Here is a 7,457-nt window from a genome sequence, read left to right as displayed (position 1 = left end):
GGGTTTTTTGTGAAAAATATAGTTAATCTTAACACTTTACCGACTGGTCAATTCTGTCGTAAATATTTCTGTTATTATAAGAAAGAATATAGATTTATATAGAAAGAATTTCACGATAAGAAAACGCATATTATTCACTTAATAATTGCCACTATTTGAATAGGAACTATAAATTGAACACCCTTAAATACACTTAAGCAGTATGACTCATTAGTATGCAATACGTGTATTTTTCAATTCATTCAAACGCAAACCCTTAAATATCTCGATTTGAAGATAAATGGAGTTAGGCCACTTTCAAAATAAACAGCTCATATATACAATAATTAATAACTACATTTAATATATGTGGGAATATATCGAATTTAACCTTTATGGTTGCTAGGTGCAATTGGGTTTAGAATATAGAACGTCCGTTTTTCAGCAGATGATGTATGAATTACAAGTCGCTTACTCCTCCGCCCAAATACAAAGAAAAAACTCTGGTTTGTATTCGTTTCACTGTCTCGCTGTTTCGTCGTTTCGTTGTCCTTCACTCGCGGTTTTCATACTGCTTGCACCACCGTATCGTACGCTTTATATATGTACAGCATTTCGCCGTTCGATCAGAGGACGAACGCGTATCGACCTAACGGGCACGGGTCGATCCAACGGCCGTGGTCGTTGCTTTTTTCTAGAGCTTCCAAGGACGGTTTAGCTAGATCCTAACATATATCAATCTTTAGTCAAAATATCAAATGGCCTGAACGGCAAGTCAGGCAGAAATGGCTTGGCACGGAACGTGTTAAACAAGATCGCTCGTAGACAATGTCAGGCAGCGGCAGTTCATGGCTGGAAATATTTGCGAAAATGGCGCAGTTCGAGGGTGGCACATAATTCTCGGTGATACGCTTTACAGCGTAATGCAGAATTGGCAAAAGTAGCCTTGCCGAGTAGTGCAGAGGCAGACCCGGGACAAAATGCCGGGCACCTTTTTCCTCCTCCTCTTTCTCCACCTGCTTCTCCGCCTCTTCTTCCGCCCCATCATTTCCAGATATTGCGAAGCTCTACCCTCGAAAGGTTCAGCGAAGCAAGAACTCTGACAAGCCCCGTGCTCAGGTATTCCGTTCGCCCTTAGAAAGCTCGCGCGCCGCCAACCCGAGCGAATAATCCGTCAGCAGGGGATCCATGGCCGCCGGAAACGAACGTTGCTCGCGTTCCCTCGCGAATTCTACAAGGCTATGCAAATCGGAGGCGGCGAAACGGTGGTCACCGTGTGCCAGATGCACTCCGGAATCCGCGTCCCTCGAAAACTGTCTCAATGAAATTATTATTATTGCCGCCAGACTAATCTTTATCCGTCCCATGCAAATCCAGCTGTTCGACAGAGTCTAATTAATTATCTCCGTAAAACTGTTATCTCTAGACTGCGGAGTTTTACGCTTTTCTATCAAACTCTGAATGCTCGTACTAACACATATATAATTTCATAATATTCGATGTTGTCCACGGTTCGCTGCTAAAATGCTGGGATTATCCGCAATTTAGACCGTTATTTTGTATGCGTTTTCATCAAACATGAATGCGAGAAATACAATGAAAGATATAGTTTGGATTATTCAATAGTATTTGCGATTCAGGAATAAAGGGGTAGACACACTGATGGAAGAATTTAACATACATTTAATTAAAGTTTAATGTTCAAAAGTAATACCGAGAATATTTTATTCCGCATAAAGACTCGCGCTTTAGAATTAATCTATAGGCGAATTACTATTCACGACTTTCTACAAACAGGGACACCTGTTTTCATTCGTAAGATTTCTTATGCGAGAGTAAAATCAATTCTACCGATGATATTAACTAGACTGCGGATATTTATGCAAATGAAATAGTTAGACCCCGTAACTCCTGATAATTGAAGTTTCCTTTCCAGCGACGATCATAACCAGACCGCAGAATAAACATTTTCAATGTTATTTGCAAGAAACTGAAATAAAATAAGGGCATCATTAATTTGTGTTAACGCTGTGAAGTATTCTGCAACGAACGTATGTTGCAGCGAAAAGTTTTTCACATTAACTATTGTAGAATACACGCGTGGAAATAGAATAAAAGTAAAAATTACTCCCCTGCTTCCTCTTGTTTACAATTTTTTACGAATCTACACGTACGTTCAATGCATACAATTCAAATATAACAAATTACATGTACATTATGCACATTTGCACGTTCTTCTGTGTTCTTTTATTTCATGGTAAATTTATCCCATCTCACGTTAAATCATTTAATTCGGTAATAACTGTACTGCATATTTCACAATAACATACGTAAGTACCTGTTATTATTATCAAATAGCATATCGTTTTATGAAACCCAGCTTATTATGGTCTCTTTGTATTTTTAAATTTTCTGCATGCTACAAATGCAGGAAAATCAACAATCTGGTAATGATTCCAAGTGAACTGCAGATTACATTTTAAATAATAATGTTCCATATTAATTGCAGTTCTTTATACACAATATAACGTTTTTATTTCGAATAACTTTTTATTGGTATTCATTGTTATTCAAAGTATAACGTTCTGGCTATCATCCTCACGCAGGGCAACAATTTGGAAGGGCGGTAGCAAGTAGCGGGAACGAAACAAAACTTAGCCAAGTGGATCCTGTGGTCGCTGCGATGACAGGTGAAGCTGGCATGCGGGGATCAGGATTCCCAGCGGCATGAGCGACACCGTGAAAGTTGAAGAGGACGTCGTGCTGGCCGTCTGGGAAAAGCGGCGCGGAAAACGCTGAACGAGGACCGGCGACGAATGGAAATTTCTGCTGCGCGCAGCACAAGGCCCGGTCGACGGGTCGGCTTTGAATTTAAATGGCGCTTCAGACAACGTTACTTACGTTTTACCTCTGGCGAGCCGATGCCCGTTAAATGTGTAACGAGTTAACCGCGGACGCGGAATATTTTCGCGGCCGACCGACCGCCGCTCCGCCGCCGGAATTCCAATGGGTTTCCAGGCTTCTGGTTCGGTCCCTTTTTGTCTCACCGCCCTCTCTATTCACCCCCCCCCCCCCCCCCACCCTCACTCGACCATACGCTTCGGTTTCGGGGATTGCGAGCTGCTTTTTGGATTTCGGGATCGTTCGTTTTCGCTGTTGGCGAGCCCCTGTATCCGGTATGAATTTTCGCCACTCTGAACAATCTGAAACGCGGTCACGAATGTTCATATTGTGTTTCTCTCGCAGACTGTACTTATGTTTATGCGGACTGGGAAACAGGAATTATTGTCCCGCCCCTGTAAGTTAATTTATAATAATTCTTCCAACAACTTGTGTATATGTCTCCTTAATCAATGATTGATATTGTTAAAACATCGTACGGATATATAGATTTTATTTATGAAAGTGTAGCCTTGTCGAAGACATTCTAAATGTGTAGAGACACACTGATTGTTCATGGTAGAATCTTTTTATAAATTATTTACAATTTTCCTGTAATACTGTAGCGCCACACTATAGAATTCAATTACTCGAAAGATATACAATATGATGCAGTATCAGCGTACAAAAGCATACAACATGAATCACTAGTGACATTGGAAGATTAAGTATCAAATCTCGAAACTCGTTCACACTTCTTTAATTCAATTGTCCCATACATAAATTAGAAATCGGCAAAGTCGAGTGGTACATCAAATATGAGAATCGCCACTTTATTTATCCTTCGAAAAACAAATACGGTGCAGTTATGGGAAAATTGACTACAAATTTTTAAACTACGTTCAGTGACTAATAGTCTGCGGACTTTAAATGCATGTTTGGAAAAAAGACTGGGTCCAAAACAAATATAAAAATGCAATAGAAGTATTTTTCTGAATGATTTTCTCACAAATGAAAGACATTTTCACTAACTTACATTTCCTGCAATCGAGTTAGATAATTTTTATTTTTCATAAAATCCGCGGTTTAGCGATTGATCCTGTACAACAATTGGCGGCTTTCCCATTACGAACAGGCATTGTTTATCATATCAGTAAACTCGCAGAGGTCTTAATAAGAACAGAGGCGAAACATAAACGCGATGAATAGGGGTGGAGGGGAGGGAGGGAGAGAGAGAGAGAGAGAGAGAGAGCTGCACACCATCGATGAGAAATGAGTACACGTGCAAAGGGAGACCGGAGTGCAAATAGAGAGGGAATGGTATATATGCAAATAGAATGATAGGTGTACGGGAAGGGTGAGAATGGTATTCTATAGACATTTCCCTAAAACTAGTCTGCTTTGTCAGACAATAATGAGGACTCGACTGTACAGTGATCCTGAGCGGTGAATAATTCTTGATTAGATAATATGACGGTGGATTCTCTGCTCATTGCACCTGCTTCTTCGCGAGTGTTTGCGGCGCGATCTATGGTTTCGACAACGTGGAGAAGAGATAATCCGTGTAGTCGGAAGGCAACGGCTGGATTGTCTTTCCCCACAGAAGTTCTCATTTATGAAACTGTCACAAGCATCGGTTGGGATGCGTCCTTTAGTCGATTAAACAAACGCTTTCTAATTAAAATTAACACGGAGCTAGTTGGTTCGGGGCGCGAGTTTCGCATTTGTTTTGCGACTGGAATAGTTGAGTATGTTCATTGTCAAATATTGTGTCCAGCGTCAAAACTCTGTTCAAGGAAAGCAGCAAGCCTCCTTTATATCGAATATTTCTTCGCGTGACAGTTACGACAATAATTAACCTGCGGATTTTATGCGTTTATAACAAAAATGGTTACGTGGATTTTAGAACATTGAGAACGTTGGGAAAATTTAAGGGCATATATATTATTGCAATTGACGAAGATCATTTTTATTTGACACAGAGGTCTGCAGTCTAATGATAATAGTAATTATTTCATGATATTAGTAAGCTGTACAGTCCCTGACTAGGAAGATAGCACAGATAAAAGTATAGAGCCGATTCCCACCAATTCATGTTAAAGTTATGTCGAGGTTATGTCAAAGTATAGCTTTATCATCCGGTAGCCTATAAATCGGCTTTTTCTCTCGATCGTGTAAACTTCAATGTTATTGCATAATTTTTAAATATATCTTTCACGATAAATAGAATAAATAAAATAAAGTGCAAATAAATAAAATAATAATCAAAAAAATAATATAAATATTGTCGAATGCCAATGTCATAAAAATATTCATTTTTTTCGTCAGAAGTTGTGCCACCTTTCCAACCAGGGACGGTACCTATATCGCGGTTGACACGTGTCATATACACAGCCATATCTCGTAGTTACCAGTGAACGTGATGATATATGTACAACAAAATGCTCCGCGTGTTACACAAGCGGTCTGTGATGTTGAATATTTGAAAGTCGGTTGCGTTCGCATGCTGCGAGTATATCAAGCGTTTGAATGTATAGACCTCCTGCGTTTCCACTTGTTGGTGGTAATAGAAAAAGATATCTTTGCGTACGATGTGCACGCGACGGTCAGCTGTTTAGGCCGTTTGACCGCGTTTGAAACGGTCCAAGCGAGCCACGCGTGTCGCTTTGTCATTCTTCGCACGTTCCCGCTGCTCGCGCAACAGTCGGCAATTAGTGGGCGAGCATGTGAAAAGTTTTTGAGCGACTGCGGCTTATAATTCGCAGCTTGAAGGAATCTCATAAAGCTGCGCGGCGCCGTTGACACGAATTTCCGTGTCAAATTATGCGTCGCGGTTTCGACAGCGACGGCGCGAACGAATGCACTCGGAGACAAAGCATGACGAGGACAAATTGCCGGCACGCGGGACTGATACGCGCGTGTTGCCGGACGGGCTTTTTTCGTTCTCTCGTCGTCGCTCGTCGCGCCATGTGTACACGTCAAGAAAGTAATTTGAGGACAGCCCGGGAAACGGTGAAACGTGCCGCGAAACGGCGAGTTATTTGTCGCGGCTTCGATCCCCGCTTCGGGACCGTCGCTGACAAATGCCGACGACTTCGAATAAACCGTGGCGGATTGCAAGGATTGAAAGACGTTTATCCGTCGCTGTTTGAACCGCGCCCGCGCACACCGGTAACACCGAAAGATGAATTTGTCCCTGGGAATTTATGAATAAAAGATAAGCGATGTTTTAACTCCGGCGGCGTCGCGGGATAAAAAAACTCGTCGATACATTGACTCCACGGTTTTAGAATAATAAATTGACCATCCAGCTACGCGTGTCTCTGATAACTACACTACGGATCTATAGGAATTTATGGCAGTCGCAATTGCGCCGGAAAGAAACGTCCGATAGGATTTTTAGGTTGCCGATAGCTGTGTCGTTGTGAAATATTTTACTTTTTCTCTTTGGATATACACTCGGATCTGAGTCTGATGAATCTTCAGATAAATGGTGGGTCTTCGGACACTTTTTATAGGTGCGAGTCGAGCAATTACTTTGCTACTTTATCGTGTACAGTTTTAGGGAAAGGAAATAATCGAACTTGATAGACAAAATTATTTTCAAAGCACAAATGTTTGGAACGATAATTACATCAAAGATATTTCTTTGACATATTTGTTATTTCTTCCTTTTTAATGTTCATCAGTTTTATCATATCAATTTTATTATATCTGTTTCATCATATTAAGTTTTTATGAGAAGCAAATACTCAACGAAAACAAGATGCACCAAACACATTTTTACCGACTTACATGTGCTAACCCTTTGCACTCGAAGCCATTTTGACTGTAAATGTGGAATAATTTTCCTGACTCATAGTATTTCCATTTTATATAACAAAATACATTTTATACACATGAAATTGTTTCTTGTAGCTCATAGTAACAGTTCTACTACTTAACAATTTTTTTAATTTAAACCTTATTGTTATAAAAATTAATTTGGAACGTAATAGAACAATTTTAGTGGTGCCATAGAGTCACCATTCGAGTGGAAAGGGTTAAACATCGTCCTACTTATTACACAATGTTGTCAAATAACTTGAAATGTATTAGAACAGATTTTTTTACAAGGCAGTGGAATTTCATGAAACAAGAATCCGGCCAATTAAACGCCTTCTCCAGTTCCCTTTGTCTGACTACAAAGTGACCCATTCTACTTGCATAGCCACACGCTCACTCTGCTATCCTTATCCGATTCCCATGGATTATTTTTATTCCACTTATCTAACTATAATTCACTTCGCCATTAAACAACGTTTCTATACATCATCGAATGTTTTACGTAGAATTTGTAGACTGAAAATTTTGCTAACTTCATATAATTACTTAGTCTTTAAAAATCACAAATTTCAGATTCGTTATTTTATAATTACTACGAATATAAAAATGCTTTTGCGAGTAATTATCATCAATATATTCCGGTGTATTTGGTAATAAAAATTATACAACATATTCTGAAGTCATTTCAAGTAACCTTTTCCTTTGTCGAAATGCAATCCGCGGCTTTGTTAACGAGTCATTAACGAATGACGTTGGCTGCGCACGGACGATTT

This window comes from Augochlora pura, chromosome 7 (genome assembly GCF_028453695.1).
Source record: "Augochlora pura isolate Apur16 chromosome 7, APUR_v2.2.1, whole genome shotgun sequence".
Taxonomy (NCBI): domain Eukaryota; kingdom Metazoa; phylum Arthropoda; class Insecta; order Hymenoptera; family Halictidae; genus Augochlora; species Augochlora pura.
This window is presented reverse-complemented; position numbering follows the sequence as displayed.